We start from the raw sequence: 26,880 nt of genomic DNA on the forward strand, positions 1-26,880 counted from the left end.
ACAGTTCTGCGTACATACATGTGTATATCTACATGTATATGTATGTCTGTGTAAGGAAGATTTTGACTAAGGAACTACAGAAACGGTACTAATTTGAACTTTTCTGGTGAACCAAGTAGAACAGACTGCTTAGACAGAGCTTAATCCCATGTTGTGATTATCCTAGACACTGGCTAAGGTACAATAATAAGATCAGTTGAAAGCTTTAGTTGTGTCTTTGCTGGAGGCGATTAAATGATATGGTGTCTGTAATTGCTAAATAAGGCATTTTTACACATACATAAAGCTACAACAAACATAGCATTTAACAATACAATATGAAAAAAACTGCTGAGAAAGACAAGAATCGCAACTAAACGTGCTTGTACTGCAAAAGCTTGGGCAATGTGCTGCAGCAAATAACTCAGTTTTCTGTATTTACTGAGAAAATTGTGGGGCACTGAAAAACAAAAGGCATGCATAATCTAGTTACAGTTGATTTAGTCTGCAATGTCAATGGCAGAAAGTGTGAAAACTGTAGCAGACTAGCAAGAAATTAGAGACATTCGTGAATGGAGCTGACTGCTGACACCCACTGCTGTCTTTGAAAGAAATATTACTATTTAGCAGTGGGATAATGATTTTTGGTCATGTATAAGGAAGAGGTTGTTGGATTCGGGAAGAATGCAGAAAGGGTCACAATGAAAAAGTAGAGACAAAATTAGTTTCTCCTCAGGCAAATCACAGTTTGGACTGACCAGTTAATTACCCTAACCTTATCCCAGAGGGGGAGCCTGACTTTTCAATAACTTACAGGTGATTCACTCTTTTCCACTAGTTGAGCTGTGTGTTTTGCCTCCTGAAACTAAAGCAATCCATTTGGATCAAATTATGCATGACAATTTTGGGATGTAAGTTAAGAAATGAATAGGAGCCAAGTTAAACCTTTCTTTTTGACAACACAGACTGAGGTTTCACAGGTGAAAGAGTTTATTTTCCCTCTTATTTTTTTTTTCTCTTCAAGATTATCCTTTGCATTTTTGTTTACACAGTTGCTAGAAATTAAGAGAAGTTGAGATCACAAATGTTTATTAAAGTGGAGTGATGACATACAACATCCGCACAAATGGTGAGATATGAGATGTGATTCTGAATACCAAGCAGGTAGTAACTGAGAACTGGATAAATCAGTTACTAAAAAAAAAAAAAAAGTAAAAAATAAAAATAAAAAAAATCTAAGTATCCATCCTGATTGCAAGCTGACCCCACCAGAAGTTCACTTAAGTATTTTTAAAATAATTACACCTGGGCCTGGGTAGCCTGCTTAGTTTCTGCCTACAGCATTAATGAGATTTCCAAAATGGGGGACTCTTGCCTGAGGAAAGATTATTAGTAGGAAACTAAGTTGTTCTAGTTAAAACACTTAGGAAAGTTGGAAGACCTTAAAAAATAATAAAAATAAATAAAAGACTATAAACATTTAAGTTCTTCAGAGGACCCAGAAATGCTTTTAATTTAAAGAACACCTTCTGTGTATATCTGGTGAGTTTTGATAAAAGCAATAACTTATCAGCAGTGCTTTGCTCATTAAATGTTCAGAGATTATTTTGTTGTATTACTGCTTAATTTGCAAAACTTTGATGAAATATATCTAAACATGGACATTGCAAAAACGTGTTGCAGAAAATCTGTAAAAAAAAATTGTCTGTATTTTTACAGCAAAAAGTAATCCTAACCTTAGCAACTATCATTTTATGTTGCCTACTAATGAACTAAGTGCACAATTAATACCATCCTTTAGGCAAATTCTTATTTATTTATTTATTTATTGATAGGTGATTTCTTTTGTGTCTAAGAAATTATTAAATTGATTTCACTTTTGTGCCACATATATGATGGCTATTTTGTAACTATATCTTCCATTAAGTTAAAAACATGAATAAAGGGGGGGGGGGGGGGGAAGAATGGTGTCCTGAGAGCTTTACATGAATATGTAGGTTGAAAACTGGCAAATTAGGTATGATGGCAGGACCTTTGTAGCTTGGGCACAAAATATTCCAAGAATGACAATATTTTTTAAAGAAGGAATAAGAACTACTTAGTGTTTAGTGTTGTTTTGGTCTATTCTGATCTTTGTGTCAAGAAGATACTGGAAACTGCAGCAGCTCATAGCAGTAAGTCTATAAATAGGCTATATCTAAACTCATCTATATGCTTTTACTGAAAGACATGGCAGCAACTCTTCCTCATTTCTGCAAGAAACAAACGTTCCTTAATTTTGCTTTGGGTATACAGTATACCTATAGTCAGGCATACTGAAAACTGTTAGGTCTGTTGAATCAATTTATTGTAGAAACATAGTCAAAACACAAATTCACATTTTAGCAAGGGCAATTCAGAATAGTAGTGCAGCTGAGATTCCAGTGGAGATGCTGGCTCCAAGTCTATGACACTCACAAATGAACAAAACTCAAGAACCTTCTCATTTAAAATGAAGTAGTGCTCATACTTTGTTTTTAGTTAAATCTCAACATATCAACCTAAACAAGATCAAAATTCTTATTTTATTAAACTGTCTCTGTGCATTGCATTTTAAGCTGTATATTTTATTCACTTTGTTACACAGAAAAGAGAAAAACAAAAAACACCATATGATGCAATATTTGTTAATCCACTGTTTATTGTTTTAGGAATCAAAACTCTTAAATCAGGCTGATGATATTTACTTTCTTCCTTTACTGTGAAGTATATTAGTTAAAGGATCTTTGCACTGTCCTCTTGAAATATCTAAGATCTTGCAGTTTTTATTTTTTCAAAAATCACCCTCTAGCTTCAATGTAGTAATTTTCAGTCTCTTTTGTGTTTTCATTAACCTCGTTAGGCTATTTAAATGATTCAACTGACTAAATGTTCCTTGAATGTTAATTTACTGTAGACACTGCAACATTTGAGCACTTTTATCTTGTAGATTTAAGATGCAGGGAGGCATGGGGGTAAATTACAAATCTTTTGTTTTGCTGTCTATAGTACTTCCTACTGATTAGGCAGCACTAGAGGTACTGGATGTCAGCTGTTTTGCCTAACTAGGAATCTAGGCAAAGTATAATTTTGCTTTTTAGATGAATTAAAAACAAGCACATAATCAAACAGAAGCAGCTTTGTTCTAGGTCATAAAATGAACAAGCTCAGCTTTGGGCTAGATCAGCATAACGCTAAAGTCAGTTGAACAACATTGATTTACTTCATCTGAGAAGCTATCCCTTTATGGAAAGCTATATCTTCCCATCAGAATGCAAAAATCAATATGGGTAAACTAAAATCAGATCTACCTGGAAGTCAAGCCAAATGCAAGTTTAAACTGCAGAGACAAAAATAAAAAATAATAAAAAAAAAAATAAAGAAATAAATCCCCAAACTATCTGCCCTAACTACTTTCTATTTTTGAGGATTCTAGATGGAAGTCAGCAATGACAAAATAATATCAGAAAAGGTTCTTTTGAAAATTTTACTCTGACCCCAATCTCTGCCACCCTCCCCCCCCCCCCCCCCCAAAAAAAAAAAAAAAAAAAAAGCAACTTCCAGAAATATCACAAGGAAGCCTAAGGTAATACATAGGATACAAGTACAGTTTATATATCATCAGAGAAATGAGTGATTCTTTAAAAATAATAATAATAACATGAAACCTTCTAATAATATTCATTTTAAGTTCAAGAGCTTTCATTACTCCTTTGTGGAATAAGAAATACATACATTAGAATATATATATACATATTTAAATCCAGAACTTTCACTTTTCTGTAACACATTGCTCACTGAATAAATATTCTCTGCAAAGCTTTAACATTTTAGACATATAAGGAGCAGATAAAGTCACTTGGATTGTTCAGCCTACAGAAGAGGAGACTGAGGGGAGACCTCATTGCAGTCTACAGCTTCCTCATAAAGGGGAGTGCAGAGGCAAGCACTGATCTCTTCTCTTTGCTGACAGCAACAGGACTGGAGGGAACATCTCAAATCTGTGACAGGGAAAGTTCAGGCTGGATATCAGGAAGAGGTTCTTCACCGAGAGGGTGGCTAGGCACCGGAACAGGCTCTTCGGGGAAGAAGTCACGGCAGTGAGTCTGCTGGAGTTCAAGACACATGATCTGATTTTTTGTTTGTTCATTTGTTTTTTGAGTGGTCCTTTGGGGACTCAGGAGTTGGACTCAATGATCCTTGTGGGCCACTTCCAACTTGGATATTCTATGATTCTATGATATATATGAGTTGCAGGCTCAGATTCCGAAAGAAATAGAAATCTCTGATCTTCATAACCAAATCTGCATTCTTTGAATGAATTACCTGGGGTTCCCTATTAACCCATTCTGTGAATGGGTCCAAAAACACATAGCTTAGGAAACTTGCTAAACCAGCATACAGAGAAACCTAAGGAGAGGTTGTGTTAAATGTACTCAGTGTTACTGAGAAGCATTTTTGTTCACCAGGCCCTCTTGCTGTACTTGGCATTTTTCACATCTTTTTCTAAATGGAACATGAGTCACTTCTTGCTGTAAGAGACAGCTGGAGGAGGATGTGATACTGTGATGCTTTCATTTCCTACTGGAGCATCAGATAAGAGAACATCCTTATATAGGTTGTGGGAGTCCAGGGCGCCAAAAACGGCATTTCACCTCCCACAGGAATGCCCTAATCAGCAGACTAAAGACAAGGATGTGAGGAGGAGCACTCTAACTCCCATTCCTTTCTCGTGATGCTGTTCTGCTTCAAGATTCACAGTGCCCAGAACTGCCTATCTGTCTGGCTTAGCTTTTAGTACCATTCCTCCTGCTGCCTCCTACACACACCTCATTTCCTCTGAAAAGAGTGGATATATATTTTGCAGGAAACCTTTTCTGTAATTATTTCACCTTTGTAACAACTGCATTCATCACTCAAGCCAGTGACTTTGACCTAGTGACTGCAGAGTTCTTTACAGGAATGGTGGATGATCCATTCCAAAATAGCTTAATACCTCATGGTTATGATGATCTTCTAGCTGAACCTTGAATTAAAAAATTCAGACTTGAGCCCATCTCTCTAAAATTAACACCTAAACTTTAAAATGCCAGGGAGAAGATAGAAATATGTTCTCTTCTATTCCTCTTTTACATAATACATTTGCATAAAAATCCATAGTACAAATACATGCTATAACTTCTGTCCATCTGTAAAATCTCATTTTTTTTGGAGGGCACAAGGTTTAAGTACAAGGTAAGTGCCACATTATTTGGTATTGACAGTCTTCCTTCATAATATCGTGAAGAAAACCTTAAACCTGGTGTTTGTATAAGAGTTAACTGCTGTCACTGAATCTGTGCACTTATGCTGTGTGGAACTTTAGCAGTGGTTTTGAGAACTGTAGCTTGGCGTTTAACTGCTGATGATCACTGTGTCACCAACAATCCTCCAAAATCCTTGTTCCTTCTATATGACATAAGAATAAATTTGTCTTAGGGAAGAATGGAAAGCCTATCTTGGACCTGTGTGTAAATGAAAGTCTGCAGGTGTCTTTCTGGAGCTTCTAATTCTGACGGACTAAGAAAAATTAGGTGAGCCTTTTCTGTTAGCTGTCTTGCCTGTAAGCAATAGTACAATTACACATTGCCATGATACCTTAATTCAATTCTTTTCATTCAAATAGTTGTTTATACTAACTCTACCAACTAGCTGGAGTAAAGCCAATCCAGAGTCATTGCCAAATTTCCCCACCAGCATTTTTCTGATCAGAATACCCCTCTCATACGTGAAAGGGCAAACAACATGTAACAGAAAGTAATACGCTCCCTCTCTCTCTATATATATGTATATATATTATAGATACTTGCTTCATATGTTTACCATTCCCATCAAAGAATTGTATTAATGAAAAACAGTGTGCCAGAAATTGTTAAAACGGAGCTGGGACTGATCGTTTCAAACAAATATAACTTGTTTACTGAGGACTCTGTGGCTGAGACCTGCTAAGGGCGGTTTGTAGACATGCAAACAGCCTTGACTTTAATTTCACTCTGGAGACAGAAGCAGCCTTCAAAACCCTGCAAACAAGCTATGAAGTATCTTCTCATCAGATCAATACTGAAATTGTGATAGAAATCAGCGTGAGCTATATCGTTTCAGAAATAGATCCTGCCCTGGTCTCAAGTGTGTATTGATCTTGTATAATAGTATATGATGTCCTTTAATTACTTTGCAGCATGCAAGCTTATAGTGTTATCTACTTAAAACAGCACTTCCCCATTTATTCAATCTTATGGTACGTTTATCTTTGTGGATGAAAATTTTACATTGGACAAAAACTATATTATTATGCAAACCTTTAGTGATAGCTATTGCCTGTTGTTTGTTTGTTTTGTTTTGTTTTATAAATAAGGTTAGCAGATCAAGCCTTTGTGATGGACTCACTAGAGATGAATTCAGGGATTTATTTTAGTGACTTGCCCTTTACATTTTCTTCTACACAGTACATTTTCAATAAAGACATCTGGCAGACACCTTTGGGGTCTGGTAGATATGAAAGTGTTCAGGTTTACAGAGTTGCACATGCCAAACAGCAGTTTATCTAGCTCTTGATAATTGTTCAATCACAAATCAGACCATGTCCTTGCTTTGTACCATTTTATCATACTTACCCAGATTCAGAGCTCTTTTCATTTTTCCTTCTTTCCTTTTTCTTCTATAGCTTATTCACTTTTTTTTTTTTTTTTTTTGCATCCTATCTGATAAAAAGGTAAACATCACATGAAGTCAACGCAATTTTAACCCTTTCTGTACTTCAGGTTTTCTCAACATATATGTCTGTGGAGCAAATGCATTTTATCAAAAAGCTGAGTAATCCACTTTATTTTTATATCAGCCAGTGGATTACTGGACAGTCCTGCCCCACATAAACTTTACAGTTTATATATAAATTTTAAAGTTTATATTAAATGCACTGGTGACTCTGCAAAAATGGCTACAAGACTAGGTAGCAATGAAAAGCTGTAAAAAAAATAATAATAAAAAATTAGAGAATTAGAAATAAGGTTCAGTTGCAAGACCCTAATACAGCAAAGCACATAAAAATATCTTAGTGGCTGCAATGAAACAATGGCCTTTGCTCTTAAGTGCAGGTTTCTGCAGAATGTTAGGTGGTAGGGAAAGGTCATTTATCCATTGCATGTAAGAAATCAAATTAATTGTTTGGAGGAAAAACTCTGATCTGCATTCTCAAGAAAAATAAATAAATAAATAAATAAATACATCCTCCAATGCAATGCACAATATGAATACCAGCTCACAGAACTAGCTGAGTGAAGAGCTGTCTCAGTCAGATGTTATATCATTGCTATTTGATTTGAAACAAATAAAATTTCTTCTCTGTGGCTCCTGTGATGTTGACGTATTTGGTTGGGAAAGATGTATTCAAACATGCCAACATGAAACGTTGGCATTACATATATAAAAGCACTATTTTTATGGTTCTGCTAACAGATTACAGAACTGAGTATCCAGATATTACTTCTCTATTCTTATGACAAATACAAGAGTAATTCTATTCAAATCACTATCTAAAATACATTCTTCTACATAAAAGAATGGGATAAAACCTCAGTTAATAGGAGATGGCAGAAGGATTTTAACTGTCAGATTTTGGTTAATGTACCTTTATCAATATATTAAACATTTCCCTGAATACAAACTCATGAGAGAAAGATGTTGGAACAAAATGAAACAATCAACAAGATGAAAACCAAACCAAAAACAAGCAAACAAAAAAAAGCAAACAATCATTTATTTTTTTTCTATCCTGTAATGCACATGACTACTTCTGGCCACCTCCTTAAAAATCAATCTGTAATTTTATGTCACTATAACTAGATAGACATTGAGGTTGTGTCCACGCACAGGCTTAGTAGGTCTATGAGGAAGCTAGCTTAGACTTAGCTAGGCAGGAATACCCAAAATGTGATTCTGTAATGACATAGACCTGAGCATAAAATGCTAGCTTAAACACTTGTGCCAGACAAGTATGCCCAATTCATACCTGTGATCTTACTTTTCCTGATACACAAGGTATTAGACTGGAAGGAAGTCAGGTTTATATCATGACTCTGCTTTTAGTATATCCAAACGCTTGAAGGTGAGCTAAAGTCATGCTCAATTTTGCATTATTTGCGATAAACAGACTGCTACCCAAAGCAAAAAGTCAAGAGCCTAAAGATGGTATTTTAGTTACAGCTTCAGGCTCTATCTTAACGCAGACACACCAATTTTGACAAGTTGAGACAGAGCTGTAGAAAAAGGTAAATCAAACTGAAGGAGGAACTTAAGTTTTAAATCTGCTTTTTGTGTAGATGAAGAAATGAACTCTCCTCTAATACAGTCATAGAATCGTAGAATTATTAAGGTTGGAAAAGACCTCCAAGATCATCCGGTCCAACCATCCCCCTGCCACCAATATCACTTACTAAACCATGTCCCTAAGCAACATGTCCAACCTTTAACACTTCCAGAGACAGTGACTCCACCATCTCCCTGGGCAACACCATTCCAATGCCTGACTAATGAGAAGAAATTTTTCTTGTATCATTTTTTCCAATATAATATTTTGACCATCACTAACGATTAAAAAAGCATTTATTCTGTAGGTAATAACTAGATTTTCTGATGTCGGGTATTTTGATCAAGGTAAAAAGTGAAATTAGCTTAACACACAAGGCAAATTTCTATTCTATTTATTTATTTATTTATTGTGGAGCTTTGGCCATACTGAATAGAGGAACAAATTGAACTGTGACTAAATTAACTGTGATAAGTATGATTTAATCTGGTATAAAAGTAAAATCTTTTATATTTTTTGAAATGAGGATTACTTTCACACAGCTGAAATGTCTCAACTCCAAATCTGAACATCATAGTGAATGGGACTGAGTTATAATGACTGTGTGAAAAATAACTTTCTAGTATAAAATGCAAAGAATTTTGAAATTGTCCAGCCTTTCCCCCAACCCTTTTCCAAAATATCTATCACCTATCTAAACATATCAATTTTGCTTGCAGGTATATAAATGTATATAAACATTGCATTCAAAATCCTGTTTATGGGCAAGAAGAAACATACTTTATATGTATGTGAGTAAAGCCATGAATTGTTGGTATAATGGAACTCTTAAGCCTAAATCAAGAATCATTATTACTACAGATCTAATTATTACATAAAATTAAGAATAATAATGCAGACAGAATACATAGGTAGAGAAAAAAAAATGCAATAATAATAACAGTTTTATTTGGAACAACACTTCCAGCCCATTTGCTGATGTTATATTCACCTTTACACTGCTCCTGTGGGTCCTAAGGTTGGTGCTTTCATACAGATTTTGGAAGTGGGAAGTGTTATGGCTAGTTGTCAGCAACTGTAGTCCTTTGCCATGACAAATTTGATGTTCTCATGATTTCTTCTTCCTCTCTTCTTCTTACTTTTTCCTTCTTGTTTTTCAATTGACTGCAGATGAGCTCTGGAACCTCCAGTACTGTCTGTACCTCAAGTCTGATAATCCCATGTCTCCTCTCTGTGTTACATCCTTTAGCTGTGCTTCTCCAGGCTCACAATATCATACCCAGGTTGGTATTTCTCTACACTACATTGTGTGAGTCATAAATATCTTATTCTACCTGGAACAACTACTTGTTTCTGTTACCTATGTAAAACTGTAGCTATATCACACACACACACACAATATATATATATATATATATATAATAATATTATAAAAGTAAATGTAAATATAAAACTAATGATATATAGACACCTGTTCAATTAGAGTAATTATGATTACAGCTAAATGAAATACAACAAGGCCACAGGCATTGCAACCACATTGCAATCAATTGCAGTAAAGGCAACACTGTGATACAGGGCCACATGGTTGCTTATGCACTCCTGTAATGTGCTTGTCAAAGTGTCCAACACAAGTGGCTTCAAGAGAATGTGTAGTAAACCTGAATTAGGAAGATGTGAGGTAACTGCATTGCTGCTTCTGTTAGGGTATATTGGCAATTATAATAAATGGGATTATACACACTTATGGGATTAATGGAAACATATTGCCTATATAGATTTATTGCCTTGCCCCCCATTTATATGTAAACAGGGTTAGAATTAAAGTAATATTTTAGAGAAAATCACAGGTTTTTCAACTATAGGTAGTTTTTCAACTATATGTTGAAGCTCATTTAGGGCTTAATCGAGCATGCTGATTTTAAAAGTTCAGTAGGTTTTGAGTCTATCTTTCTAATCTAAAATTAATTATCTAGGCTTTCAGAATTAAGTCCCTAATTGTCTGCCTTAGTGTACTTAAATCATATCGAAAATTGTATCAATTTGTTAATTTTCACTACTAAAATTTGATCCAGTAGTCAAACAGGAACACAAGGAGCTGCATTTGGTCTGGCAAGCAAAACTTTGTTGTGTTTTCCGGAAAATATTTCTACAGTAAGTTTTGATTTATGATCCAAATCTAAGATCTATAACATGGTGACTTGGGACAGGAACTGTACTATTTCTAATTTGGCTCTATATATGACTTGAAATGTGTTAGATTAGGAACTTAGTTTGTAGCAATATAAGTTTTGTTTATAATGTTCATGAACAAATAATCAAAATCTATACATAAGTGCAATAGCTATTTCACTGAAATTAACTGAGCTCTGTTCTCACAATGAAGTTTGAAACAGAATCCTGTGAACACACAACTGCTCAAAATAATTGCACTAAAATTAAAGCCATTTTATCACAGTATGAAAAACTGACGGACAGTTGCTTTGTGAGTGTTCTTTTCATCAAGCTATTGAATTTGGCTTTGAGTCATGCTGATTATTTCTGCAAGTTAAAGCAGTTAAGTGAGAAGCAAATCTCTTAAACATATGGCAGGTCTGATTATCACATGAAAGCCAGGCATGCCAAAGATTTGGAAAATGCATTGCTCTAAAAGGACTTGAAAATGAAAATGAAATACCAGTTTTAATATCCCTACTGGAAGAACATACACCTTTCCTGAGGACATATGCCAAGACTTAGGAATCATGTAAATGTTTTGATTTCACATTTATTAAAAACAGAGATTTATTTGAATCTCTGTCCTTATCATAGATGGCTTATTTGGTAAACTCTGACAGCCACATATGCTGAAAAGAGGGCGACCTGTTCCAGTGCCTCACCACCATCTAATAGTGAAGAATTGCTTCCTTACATCTAATCTAAATCTTTCAATCTAAATTCTTTCAGTTCAAAGCCATTATGCTTTGTCCTATCACTACGTGCTCTTGTAAAATGTCTCTCTCTAGATTTCTTGTAGGCCCCTTTAGGTGCTGGTAAGCTGCTATAAGGCCTCCCTGGAGCCTTCTCTTCTCTTGGCTGAACAGCCCTAACTCCCACAGCCTGTCTTCATAAGAGAGGTGCTCCAGCCTTCTGATCATTCTTGGGCCTTGAGACTCACTCCAACAGGTCCATGTCCTTCTTATGTTGAAGGCCCCATAACTCAACAGAGTTACTTTGGGTGGGGTCTCATGAGAAGGGAATGAAAGACAAAGCCTTAAAGCCAAAACACCACTCTGTAGAAGCACCCAGACTATTGCCCATTGTCTGGAGAGCAGCCTGCTTATTTATTTCTACATCTTTTTAGAAATACATTTTTGTCCAGTGCATTGGGTCTGGCTGGGATGGAGTTAACGTTTAGAAAGATATTAATTCTTGATCATAAGAAATTGTGGATGCCCCATCCATGGAAGTGTTCAAGGCTAGGTTGGATGTGGGCAACCTGATTCAGTGAGAAGTGTCCCTGCCCATGGCAGGGGATTGTTGGAACTAGATGATATTTAAGGGTCCTTCCAACCTAAACCATTCTGTGATTCTATGATTGGTTCTATGATTCTATGATTTATTCTCTGATAGGCCAGGAATTATTCAATTATTCTTGCTCATTACAAATGGTTCTTAATCAACTAGTCTAAATTCTAAATCTTAGAGATACAATATAATTCTTCTATTACTATTTGAATTATGGGATACCACAAACAGCTGAAATCCCAGTAGCTCAAAAGTACAGAAATGTCCTAAAAGTCTTCTAAAACAGGTTTTAAAGCTTGCCACAGAAGATACTTGGGCATATGCATATAGGATGTTTTGCTTGGAAGATAAAGATAAAAGCAAGTCCAACAACGTTTGGTAGTGGTGGATGGATTTCTACAAGGAATCTGGATGTACAGATTTGTAGAACTTTGGAAATTAGTTAGTGCAGGAATTATTTGAATACAAGTAGAATTCCAAAATTTAAATAAAAATAATATATGTGGAAGGATCCTTCTATGCCTTTGAATGTTAGTAATGTTAGAGAAGTAGGTGGGAGAATTAATCAACATGGCAATGGATTTTTATTTCCAGAATTACATTGTATCATTGACAGTTTGAGAACTTATTAAAGAAAGTTTACACAGGAATTAAATCCTCTTTGTGGTAGGTAAATGTCCAATTTAATCTTTGATCATAATCATAACCCTCTCTGCATCAGTTAAATGAAATTCTCTAGGTTTCAGTTTTGCTCTTCACTGGTCTTGAATTTATTCAAAAAGAGTTTTTTTTTTGGCATGCCAGATGCTGTGGATTTTTTTCAAAGTTTGTTTCATACTGTGAAGGCTCAAAAAAAAAAGACAGGCAGAATTGTTGTTATAGAATTAGTCTAGTTTTGTGTTTCAGAGATTATCTGTTACTGTTTTTTTGCTCCAAGGCACGCATTCTATAAAAAAATGTATTTTTGAATGATTAAAAAAAGAACAACAAAAAAAGAACAGCATCTTCAAGACAGTATCATTAACAGAATTTTGGAACAGGATGTAATAAAGTGTAATATCTCACAAGAAAAACAGCAGGAGGATATCAGGTAGGCAGAATGTAATTATCCATTTTGGAAGATGGCCCGTACACCAAACATAGAGGATGTGTCATCCAAATGACAATACTCTGTACTCTTCTGTAGAAATGTTTCACAGCATGAAATCCTGATTGTTTATGGTTTGGTCTTTCATTATTTTGAGCCCATTAAAAAATATATTTTGATTTTTTTTTTCACTTTTATTATATCGAAGAATATCTGCATTAAAAGAAAGTATTATAATCACAAAGTGTTGAAATGATTCCTTTTTTATTTCTTTAAAAGTACATCCAGAAGTGTCTTTTTTTTTTTTTTTCCCCTACAAAAATGTGTTCCTTTGAAAAGCAGATCAATTCTGATTTATTTACTCTATACTTATACTCCTTTAAGCTGACTGACATCCCTAGTTAACGTACTTTCAAGTGATTGCAGATATCCACCTGGAGTTTCTCTGTCCCTAAATAACTGGATCATATTGATTTAAAGTAACTAAGGTTCTCTATTGTAACACTAATGCTTCTATTTCTTTGAAGGTTCCACTTCTAATCCCAAACTAGATAAATTATGGAGTTCCACTTGAAAAGGTGGTTGCAAACATACACAAATATAATGAGAAATAAATAACTGCAAGCTATCTTTTTTTTTTTTTTTTTTTTTTTTTTTTTTCAAAAAGAGTGCAGAGAGTTGCTGTTCACCAACACAAAGATGTCATTCCAATGACTCAGAAAATTCATTGATGAGCTCAGTTGCTGCTACCTTTCCAGCAACTGCTAACTTCTCATTAAACTATTGAAATCCGCGACATCAGGGTTGTGTGAGTCATTAGAGGATTGATTTCTCACACTCTTACTTTGTCAGTGGTGAAGTCTGTATGAACACAAGCCTATGGCTAAAAAGACATCATGTTTAGCTATAGCACCTATTATATATGGAAATAAAAAAATATAGCCTCTTGAACAGGGTATCCACTGAACCTGAACGACATCTTTTAAAGGGATTTCAAAGGCAAATGAGAATATTGTTATAGGCTAATAACTATTTGGGTCATTATTACCACCTCTCTTGAAAGCACAGATTAGCTTCAGCAAACAAGTAAATGTTGAGACATGAGGGGATAACAGACTGAATATAACTCCAGGTTTGTATATCTGCTTCAGCATGGTAAAGCCTGTATTTTGAAAATAAACATCTAGTGGCAAAAGCTGTGATGTGTTTGTATCCTTTCCTATGGCTGATGCTGTTGCTGCTTCTGCTGCTGTTGAGCTTTAGCTTCCTTTTCCTTCTGCCAGCCTTCTCCTTTTTGAGGAATAAAACAAGCCAGCAAACAAACAAGTGAACAAATAAGAAAGATCTCACCTGCATGCATAACTTCCCAATTGTTATTTTATGTAGATAGAATGCTAGAAAGCACTGGATGTGAGTAACAATAATGTTCAATCCCTTTGCAGGGACAATTATGTATATGCTGTCTTTATTTTCTGTCTTTGTAGTCTTTCTTTGCTTGTGAACTGCAGAATACTTTGCAATACTTTGTCTACCCTTCTGGTTCTGGAAAGTTCAAAGATATAAGTGACAATCGATTTTACTTTTTTTTTTTTTTTTTTTTTTTTCAATGTAAACGACTTCCTACTTATGCATGGGTTAAGTACTAGTTTGCAACTTCTGTGGTCATAAGTTTAAGTCTTATAAAGTGTTTCCTGCTGAAATGTCATGCTGGCTAGAATTCAGCAGCAAATAAATATTGCTGTCCTCACTAATTTGAAACAGTGTGAGTTTTAAACCTTTAGCTCTAGGAGATTTATTAAGATTGCAGTTTTCATCACCCTCCCTTCAGTCTAGCAAGATAGGTCAAAACTGCATAAACCGTATTTTTCTTAGCATTATTTCAGTTACTGCAAATTCCCTTGCTTTAATTTCTGTCTTACAATACTGCATGAGAGCAAGCTTTTTTGCTTTTTTTTTTTTTTTTTTTTTTCTAGCTAAACTAGAAATAAATGAAAATGAAAATGTTTTAACCTTAAAGTAAACCAACTAATTTTATCAAAAATGTCTCTGAGTTTTAACTTTGTAAAAAGCTGACAGATTCTGATGAACAGCTTTGCTTATTAAATTTTGGGTTACCACTGCATTATTATTATTGATTTCTTTTAAATTGCTGAATATTCTTTGGGTCATATATAAGAATATGTGCTTTCACTGTGTACAATAAGATTTTCTGCATAGAAAATGAACTGTATGTGACTTCAAAAATTTTTACTGACTTCCTATCAATTCTGTCTTTTATTAATGTATTTAAAACTTCTCTAACATTGTAAAACACTAGTCTGTGGTTGAAGGCATAAATTAATGAAATTAGTACTGTTGTTCTAGCAATTTTTAATATTCCTTGTTAAACAGATTTATCACTGCAACCTTATCAATATCACTTGCACCTTTTTCCTGTTGAAGAAATACCAGTGAAGTGCTTATGGGTAGCAATTCATTTATTCAGGCTATCTATAGATAGTTTGGTCCTAGGCAACCAAAATACTTCTAAATAAAACTGCAAATGTTACAAAAGAGAAGGTCAGTGAAAGAGTTCAGAGAACTTCATTGGAGCCTTTTATCACAGAACATTAGACAGACATTCTGAAACTTTGTTTCAGACATTCTGAAAGTCTTCACTATTTTTTAACGTTTTTTAAAAGAATATGAGTTTTATTCTAAAATAAGACAAAAATGTTAAAGGACAAAGTATCTGTAAAACATCCATTCATTTCTTCCTTTTGCCATTATCTAGAGAGGCCCTGCCTAAATGTAATTTTGACTGGATGACTGCAACAAGCATATCAGGACACTTTTAAGAAGGGTCTTCTTTCAATGGTATATTGATGAAAGAAGGATGAAGAGAGAGAATGACTAGATGTGAGTTTGAATTAGTCAGGACAGGGTGTTCCTTTCTCTAAATTTAACTCTCAAAGAGAAACAAATCAATTCACAGAAAAAGTGAATAGAACAGATGCTGAAAAGTAAACACAGGTCTGTTTTGCTACCTTATTTATTCTTTCTCACTAATAATTCCTTTTTTTTTTTTTTTTTTAAATACAATATCGCACATCCAAGATTTTTGCAATCATGTCATAAATGCAGAGGTCTAGGTCTCCTGCTGCTTGTTTATCTTTGTATAACATTTGTTTAGGTTATTGTTTGAGCATTTATATAATTCTGCTTATACACATTTATATTCATAAAGCATTCATATATATTAATTCAATTCCAGTAACACAAGTTTTGTTCATTTGTTAATGATATCAGTTGTTAAAATGGAGTAATTATTTCACTTAGATATCTAACCTTTACTGTCAGTCAGTGTAGACAATTGACTACTACAAGGAAATTGTTAATTAAAAAAAAAAAAAAGATAATGACAGAAGATAATAGGAGCATGTTACCACTAATTTGGGGGGGGGGGAAAGATGCTTTTGCAGTACTTAATGGAATATTTTATATTTAAAATACAGAATATTTGATATGTAGAATACTCATCTTCTGTACTAAAGAAGCAATTACTTGTTCTTAAATTACAATGAAATAGCCATCAGTATTACCCAAAGTAATTCTTGCCTTCTATCCTAAAGTCTGTTTTTAAACTATTGAAATGCTTGAAAACTTCACTGGTTTTAGACTTGATCACTACAAGAAAAAACTATTAACCTGTGAATTTCGGAACTTACGTATTTTTGTCAGAAGATTTAGGAAGACTTTTAGACACCTTCTGTAAGAGACCTATTTGAACATGTGAAAAGAAGGAGAATATTAATAGACCCAAATGAAAGTTTTGCACCAAAACTTTGTTTTGTTGGAACATATTTTGGCTTTTCAAAGACATATTCCTTGACTGAGAATTATTTGCTTCAAACTTTCTTTTAAAAAGGCAACTGTATATGAATGAATGCTGTCATGGATATATCAGATGTTCTGCACTGAGAAGAGACTGGCATTCAAGTGGTTTATAGAAAGTGATGTGGAGGAAAATGCTCTCCCTATTCAAAGACTTGGAAGTAGAAGTGGGATTCCTCCTGCTGACATTTAATGTCTATAGTTATCCATCTCCTTCTGACACAGAGTTGTGTGTTCCCATATTACTAAATGGAGACCAAGGCAACACAGACAGTGGATTTTAAAGTTATAGCCTTCTGCCTTAGAAAAAGATCAACTTCTATGTAGATTCCACTGACCATATTGGCCTGATGTCCTCTTCTTAAAATGTGAACTAAGTACTGAAAATCAATCAGTACTTTGTAAACACCAGACTCTTGGTTTAGGCCAGTCTCCTTTGGAGAAAGCTGAGGAGCATGCTAGACATCACTGACTGCATTGACTTGCACCCCATGGACCACAGTGAGAGCTTACATGCCTGGTTCAAATGCAAACACCTAAAATCAGGTATCTTAGCTTCAAAATGAATCCTTCCTTATGAATTTGACTCATTGCCCCCACATAGGTGGGTGCTCTGTGGCAGTATGCAAAGGTGCCCCAGAGCATCCAAATCCAAGAAGTCTACACTCATTTGACAGAAGTGTCAAAAAATCAGGAGTCCTGCATTATTCTGGAACAGCTGGGGGTCAACAAAGAATATTTCAGATGGCACCACACATCCATGAGTAGGCATCCACATTGAATCCAACGTCTTAATTTGGAAATGAAATACATCCTTGAATTTAGACGAGCTGAATCCTACAGTACATTTTATATTTCATAGATTAGTAACTTTTAGTAATAAAACTGGAGATAACTACATGAAATATTAACTCCCACACTTCTTTTTTAACAACCATATGATGGACATGACATTTGCATAAAAGCAAATTTTGAAATACCAAAAGTTGTCCTGAAGTAGATTTTTCTTTCCTCCATTCTAGCTAGAAGGAGGATTCAGGCATAGTAAGCACAGAAAGTGGCTTTATGGTAGGGAGTATACAAACAAATAGGAAAGCATACAAACAAAGCTGCTGTTGTGGTTTATTTTAGTGCTGAAAGTTTCTAAACAATGAAGTTGATAGATTTTTCTGTAAGTATATATTTTATGTTCTCACTATAAAGATTTCTGTCTTACTCCTCATTACTTACTTGCCCTGAATTGCAGACGAATAATTTGGATCTGGAAATAGCAAAAAAAAAAAAAAAAAAAAAAAAAAAAACAAAAAACAACATATAAAAATGTTTTTAATCTGCGTTCCTTAACAATCTCTCCACTCCAATAACTCCTTCTTCAGCCTATGCCACTAGAATGTTACTTTTCTGGTGACAGAACTTATTTCTTTGGATTGTTAGACAATGTATTACAAAAAGTGGTTTTCTTCACATTTGTTCAGACGTTTAAACTTTGCACTTATACCATAGTGAATAAGAGTGTTTGATTTTCTGCAGCTAAAAATAAGAAAGTCAATACCAAAACTGAAATCCTATCAAGGAATGTAGGTTTATTTTTCACTAACTGAATGATTTAAAATATAATTAATTATATCTCTATTTATCCTTTAACTGTTTCTTATAGGACAACTTTGGGTGACAAAGAATGTATTTTCTGTTGGACAGTTAAAATTGTTTTGAATTTCAGGTTCTCAGGTGATATTAATTAGAAAACTTTATTTATTTATTACTTTGAAATTTCTGTTTCCAGTTATAACTGTTTTAGAAAAATGTAGAATAGGAACATTCACAAATATGTAAAATTTTCTCTCATATTTGCCAGTTTGGTAGTTGTAACAGGAGAGAGAACTGTGGGCTTTGGGGATTGCTTTTTGTCTTTTGGTGCTTTTGTTTGTTTGTTTGTTTTTGTTTTTGTTTGGATTAGTCTCATAGTTAAAAAAAAAAAAAAAAAAGAGCATGGGATGGAGGGAGAAATGTGAAAAGTATTAACACAAGGCCTGATTTTGATCTAATTTAGAACATTTACCTCAAATACAACTTCTTAACAATGTGAATGAAAACAGAGTATTCTACTACAACTGAAAGTAGGTCTAAGCACACAGATTTCCATCTGTCATGTTTGATTACTGCAGCATGAATGAAACAAATTCCCTTGAAATACTGCATGCTTCTAACTTTTGGAAAGTTACAACTGAGAGTAGATATGAAATTAATCTCCTCATTTAAGTTCACCATCTAAAGATGCAACAGCCTTAGAAACAACAGCAACAACAAACAGATCAGTTTGTATTTGAGGTGAAGGTCCGTAGTTGGATGCAGGTAATTTCAATTAGTTGTTAAAATGTAATGTTGATCTTCATTTGTCTTCACAGTTCAGATCTGGATATGCTAGACAGCAAAGTAGAGCTTTGTTTGCTATTTTTGTTTTTGAATGGCAGAATTAGGTTTGTCAGCAGACAAACTTTTTTCCAGCAGAGTGAGATGGGACAGTTCTTTTAGAATCACAGAATCACAGAATGTCCTGAGTTGGAAGGGACCCACAAGGATCATCAAGTCCAACTCCTGGCTGCACATAGGACCACCCAAACATCAAACTATGCATCTGAGAGCATTGTCCAAATGCTTCTTGTACTCTGACAGGTTTGCTGCCGTGACAATTTTGTTGAGGAGCCCGTTCCAGTACCCACCCATTCCCTAACCAGCCACTCAGACTTTTTCATTTCTCTTCAGCTCCTCCTGTTACATTCAAATGTTTGTGTTTTGCAGCACTTTCTTTCTTGGTGGGGATTTCCACATATATTCACTATCCGTATTCTTGGGAGATAAGCCACTGCAGCCATCACTGACAATAGATCTACTCTATCTTGGTTTGCTGTCTAGACAGGCTCTTACTTGCACAGTACTTTAGCGTTTTCATGGTCTCAAGGCTGCCTGAATGCTGAATATGATACCAGGAATTCTATATTCTTCAAGCACTCTGTGTTATGCTTTCACAGCTTGAAAAAAAAAAAACACCAGCCATTTCCCTTCTGAAAGATACATATTTTCACCTTCCAACTTTGTTGGAAAAGTCACAGAACTCCAACTGGGGTCTCATGAGAGTGGAGTAGAGGAGGAAAAATAACCTCCCACAACCTAGTGGCCACTCGATGCAGACCAGGATACAGTTGGCTTTCTGGGCTGCAAGCACACATTGCCAGTTCATGTTGAGCTTCTTGTCAACCAATACCTTCAGGTCCTCCTCATGGCTGCTCTCAATCCATTCTCCACCCAGCCTGTATTTGTGCTTGGGATTGCCCTGACACAGGTTAAGAACCTTGCACTTGGCCTTGTTGAACTTCATAAGGTTCACGCAGGTCCACTTCTCAAGCCTGTCAAGGTCCCTCTGGATGGCATCCCTTCCCTCTACTGTGCCAACCACACTGCAAAACTTGGTGTTACTGTTACAACTAAAGCTTTTGTTCCATTTTAAAGTAGACAGAAAGCATATTTGTTTCTTCTTTACAATAAAGAGCCTTATATTTGTCTGAGGATCATTAAAAAATATTCCTTCACTTTCTTTGTTGCCTTTATATGAATCAAACTCAACCTTTTCCCATGTGCCCTGATCTTACCAATCATTTCTTACCAATCTGACTGCTTTCCTGAATAATTTCTCTAATTGTCTGGCAATATTCTTGCAAAGCTGTTTGTTCACTATCCTATACTTCTTCATCTGATTAATCCTATTAAATGCAAAACTTTCCATATCTATTTACAGAATTGTGCTCTGTTTTTGTTTTGTTCTTTTTTTTTTTTAATTAGTTTGTGAAGATCATTTACATTTGAATTCTGTCTTCAGTGTGAATGCATACTTCATGATTTTGAGACAGTGAGTTGTCTTCTGTCTCAGCTCTCTTTAGATGACTTATCCTCTCTCAGTTACCAAATAATGATGTTGGGCTAAGAAGAGCATGGACCTTACTTCCCCCTTACAGCAACACTCAGAGGTTCATTAACTGCTTCAGACTGGTGGAACAGTCTCAACAGCAAAGGTATAAAGTGTCATTGAACAGCTTTCATGCAAACACACATTTCTTCCTTTTCAGACTTCGTGAATGCTGTTGAGAATTTTTCAATAGAATGTGTCTTTTCTGTACAATTTGTGTATTCTATGGAAACCACTTCAATTTTGCTGAATATCTTTCCTAGAGGTAAAAAAAAAAAAAAAAAAAAAAAAAAAAATTCAAATTAACATTAGAAGGATCGATCAAAAGACTTTATTTTCCTAATTAATCTGATATGTTTGGGGATTTTTCTGTTTATTTGTTTTATGGTTTATACCACTTGTTTTGTAGCAAAGGATGCTGGCTATTAAAAAAAAGAAAAAAGAAAAGAAAAGGAAAAGAAAAAAAAAGGAAAAGAAAAGAAAGGAAAAGAAAAGAAAAGAAAAGAAAATGAAAAATAAGCATCTGATATAATAAAATGCATGTTTGTCTTCTGTAGAATGATTCCCTTCACCTGTGTGGGTGTTCAGAAAATATTATAGTGATACATTATATTAGTCTTTTCATACTTTATTGTACTATGTAAACAGATTGTTCAGCCTGATTCATTGGGAGATACTGAACTCCCAAAGTAGATAGACTTAGGTATTCAGGCAAGCCAGAGTGTTACAATTTCAGACTTCAGAACCATGAACTATACAGTCACAAACAATCAACTGCCTGCCAAAATAATATAAAGGTGCTTTTTTGTCTTAAATGCCTCTTCACTATACTGGTCAATAAAAGCAATTTGTGCTGTCCATGGTGACCTTTATGTGGTATTACATGGTTTTCAGAGGAAGTGTATCTGATCAATACTTAGTTCTTAGGGATGACAGCACCTGAACTCTTGGATTCTTCTACTGTTCGAATATAAATATAAGTATAGTAGATGTGGTAAGACTGTACTCTGTGCTGGGGAACACAGCTTATTGAAAATGAATTGGTGACTTGTTTAGAAATTTGCCCTTTTTGCTCTGAATAAATTGTTTACCAGAGCAATTTCTAAATAAACAGATTTTAGCCAATGGCTTGGATGTTTTTCATCTAATGGTATTTATGATTAGTTACCAAAACCATGTCATCAGTTTCTGGTTCTATCTGGAAAGAGAATTATTTACTGTGAGGGAAAAAAATAAATAAAAAAAAGAAAGATGCAGGTGTACATTCACATATATTTCTTCACTCTCACATACATTTCTATCAATTTTCAAGAATTTATACTGTAGAAATGTTTCTGTTTGTAATGAATTGATTCATTTTAATCATCTTGTTCTGGTGAAGTAAGGACTTTAAAGGAGTACTGGAATGTCAATGATATAGAAAACCTATTTTGAGTTCAACTCTTAACCACATTGAGATTTTATAAAAGAAATCTCTTACTTTCCCCAAAATTACCAGGTAGGACTTTTTCACATGAGTTTAGAAGTGACAGATCCTAAAAATTGGACTTTACTACTGACTTTGAGAAAAGTTCTCTTTTTATGACACAATAAACATAACACCAGTCTCTACTTAGCTCATCAAAGAACAAAGCCATAACCACCTAAACTCCGTAATCACTTCAACTCTCTTTTACTGGGGAATTTGGCTTTTTTCATTGGGAAGGTTTAAGAGGTAAAAGAGAGATAAAATGGTAATTTCTTTAATACAGCGGGAAATATTTCAAAGTTAAAACAAAAGTAAAAGCATGTTATCAGTAGTTTTCATATAATAATTCAGTATTTGGAAACTTCTGCATTTCCTCACATATGAGGATGTTGTCAAATTATCTATGCATTTGCTGTTACCCTACTGGATGCCTCATGTTTTCATTTGCTGGGCCACCAAGAAAATCTTCCATTCAATTTCAAATCAGGATTTTTTTGGGGAAGAGGAAACACAACCCTCCTGTATACTGCAATTTTTGTTGTATTTCTGCTTACTTCCAATATCAGTTGGGTTTGAGACACTTTGTCATCTGATTATACATTAGAAATCTTATCATTACCTATCATCTAATGAACCTCAACTGATTTTCTTATGATGTTCAACAAAAAAGTAGCTCCCTGATCTGATGTATTTCACAAAATCTAAGACAAAATGCATAAGAGCAAGATAGGAATGGTTTACATTGATGGATTCAGCTGTTAAGTTATTATAGATTATATTAACTTTGAATTAAATCAATTGTATTCTCTCTTGTCAAAATTTAAGTTTTCCTTTGATACCATACAATTTTTATTTGTTTACATCTTGTTATAGGAAGAAATCTTTGGAAACATCTTCATGAAGAAATTCCTTTGCAGAAACAAGGTAGATCTTAAAAAAATGAAAAAAAAAAAAAATAAAAAAAAGAAGAAAAAAAAAAACATACAGAATGAAAGAATTAAGCAATTAAACTAAAAACAAAACAAACAAACAAAACAAAAAGGCTTTGTCTATAATTATACTGTTTACTAGAAGAATGGAGAGGGTAAAGGATTAGGATAAATAAAAAAGAACTACATAATAACTAGCTGAAAAAGAATTATCAAATTAAAAATCAAATCAAAAAATACCTGATCATTTCAAGGAGAAAAAGGATTACTATTATCATAGCTAAACAGCAAATATTTGAGCTTGGAAACTTAAAAAATCCATTTTTCTATATCTTTTTCTCCATTTTAGTATTCAATTGAGCAAACTTTCAATAACAGAAAAAGAATGCATTAGACCAGAAGATCTTCGTATGTTTTCAAACTTTTTACTTTCTTACTCCTTTAAACTTCAAAGAATGTCTTTTGAAATACACTTACCTTAAGCAACAAACTGCATAGCAGACCATCCACTGTCCCTGGCATCCTTTTCCACTCGCTGATTCTGTTGGCCAAGCTGATCAGAATCAACCTTAAAAAATATCCCTCCAGATTTTGTATACAGAATTTTTCAAAGCATTAAACAAATTCAACCATCTTTCTACAAGCATCGTATTTAAGAAATCCTTTCTGAAGCAAAACAGAATGTATGTGATCTTGCCTGATGACACGGTAACAAGAAAATTATGCTGATAAGAGGGGAACCTCATGTAAGGACTCACTCCCTCAATCAAAATTTCTCAACCTTCATCTTCCAAGTTTCCCATAAATATTTATGTTCATTCATATATTCAGTCTGATGTCAAATAACAGAACAATTTTCTTGCAGCTTTTCTAGTTTCATTTCGATGTTTTGTTTTTCCTTTTAAATGTGATTCAGATGAGAGCAAAAAGGGTAAGTAGAAAGTATAAACTACTGTTCACCAAAGAACTTTATAAAATATTCACCTCTGTTTTAAGACCAGAAAGGAACTGGAGGTTGGATCTCACTATGTCTGAAATTGCACATATGTATTTTCTGATCGTTATATGCTTAAACTCTCAAGGTGAAATCTTGACTCTTCATATTCAGCAATGTATTTCAGATGGGACATTTCCCATCTGAAAAAGAAGAAAATGATGCTACCTCCTTTTTTTTTGTGTACTTCTTTGAAAAATATCATCTAAACCCTGCAGAGTATCTTGTTATATTATAAAATACATAATAAAGAACAGAGGGCTGCTTGATTATTTATTTATTTATTTATTTTTATTTTTCTTACTGATGCTTAGGATATGTATCTATGCAAAATAGTTTCTTGAATTTCAGCACAGAAGTATGCCTTTGGGAATGCTGTTTTTTCACTTCTTACCGTAACTCTTCCTGTTATATTAAAGACGTTGTCAAATATACCTGCATATTCCAAAATCTCTTATCTTTTCTTCTATATATTTGATAGTCTTCAATTAAGTTGTGCATGTTATACATGTAACTACTGCAAATGACTGAAATTTTTAAATCTTTCATCAAGTTAAATATGTTTTTAACTATGTTGTTTACATTATCACTGAGTGAACTTTCAATTTCTAAAATTTTTAACTGTACCAGAAACTATAAATGCTTTATAATGGGAAAGGACCACAGAGGGTGGGGGTGGAGGGGCAAAGAACAGAATCTCATCCCCCTCCAAACTTGAACAGTATTAAATTTCACTGCTGTCTGAAAGAGCTGGTTGACAGACATAAAAGTTTGATATACGCAGATGGTAATGTATTTGCTTTTCATCACAGAACATAGAATTCCTGGTAGGGATGGTTGCTTTCTTTTCAGTAATTGTTAAAAAATATGCCTTTGTTTGTTGACTGTCTTTTTAAGGAGAGGTTGAAATTTTTTGCTCAGCCATGTGCAGGGGGCAATGCCAAAAGTTTCCCAAGGGCTACAAATTTACTGTAGCTGTGAAAAGGACAGAGTTTATTTCTCCTCTGCAGGCTCCTGGTGACAACTCAAGCACACTAATGGAACACAGCCAAACATTTGTCTCCTTTCTGTCCTTCCCTTCATTCCCATATACAACTCTGTTGCAATACAAAGGGCAGGAAGAGACAGGAAGAAGAGAAGGAAGGGGAAAGCAGTTAGTGCCGTTTCCCTTCATGATTCTGAACTCAAAAGTAGGCAACTTATATAGGTACCGCAATATAGGTACAGAATTGTATTTCCAGTTCATGGTCATATAAGGAATATATCAGGAGTCATTTCAATAGCCATGGAAGTGTTGCAAACTGCTAATTTACACAGCTAACCACTGTGCCCACTGTACCAGCCTATGCTAATGGAGTAAAAAGTGCTTTTGTTACTTCCTGATTCCTGATATCCAGTCTCAGTGCTTAAGAACAAAACTCCAGTTGTGGAAGCACTGACAAATTATCTTCCACAGATATATAATTACAATATTCACATGTCTTTACAATATTATGTCTTTATCAGAAATATTATGTCTTAATCAGAAATACTGTATTTAAAGGTCTGTCAGCAGAGGCCAGAATATCAGAGATGGACAGAGCTGGTAACATCTAAAGCTGAAACTTGGATGAGTTTTCTAAGACAGGGATAATTTATTTTACACTCTTTTAACTGTATATACCTATGAGTTAAGTAAATTTATTTCCAGAGAGAGGAGCTACCTGACAGTGCTGGTGATGTAAATCCCCACAGTGTGGAAGAGATACAGCCTACACTGCCACCTTTCCTTGCTGTGTTCCTTAACAATGTGCCTGAGCAATCTCAGAGCTGAAAAGATATTATGATATCTACATTAGTCTTCTCACAGCCTCATCAGTGAAAGAAGAGGGTGAAAATATCCACAAAATGCTTGACTGAACTCACCAACTGACTCCACATATAGTTCAGAATTAATTATTTTGAGAAGAGTGTTCTTCTCTGATTTCAGTCATCATAAATATCAGACTTTGTTGTTACAGTCACTCATTGAAGTGTGTCTGTATCTCAGAGGCCTATGTTGGGCTTCCAGTCAAAAGTAAGACCATTGGAGAGATGCAGTAAGAGACAAAAAAAGAAAAAAAAAAAAAAAAAAAAAAAAAAAAAAAAGGGCATCTGGTGACAGGATAAAAGAAAAAAAAAAAAAAAGTGTTTTATATATAAGATGTAGAACTGAGGCAAAAAAATGGCAACTGAAGAGTGAAACCAGAATCACTTGACTCTTGTCACAACACAAAGTTTCTGCTGTCAAAACTCAGAGTTTTGAAAATTTAAATCCAAAAAGCAACCAAACATTATGCATCCCTCAAAATAAAAGTAAATAGATGAATAGAAGTAGTTATCTTTGTAGACCTAGACTGAACTTGAATATCTGAATTTTTTATTCTACTTTTCAGATGATTAAAAAAAAAAATTAAAAAAAAAAAAAAGACTCACAAGTATAAAGAACAATTTTAATGGATCTACCCATATTTAAAGGAATTGTAGCATGTTATAACAAAAATAGATTAAATCAGATTGCATTTAGTCAAAGGTATGAAACGATAGAATACCAGATTTACCAGATCTTAGCTTGAACGTTGACTAATTTTTAAAACATTCAGACATTAAGACATGTAGTCCTTGCTATTGCTTCTTTTTCTCTTTTTTTCTTAAAGTGTAAACAAACAAAAATACAAACAAAAATTCCCTTGATATTTCAA

Source organism: Aythya marila (assembly GCF_965140915.1).
Source record: "Aythya marila genome assembly, chromosome: 5".
NCBI lineage: Eukaryota > Metazoa > Chordata > Aves > Anseriformes > Anatidae > Aythya > Aythya marila.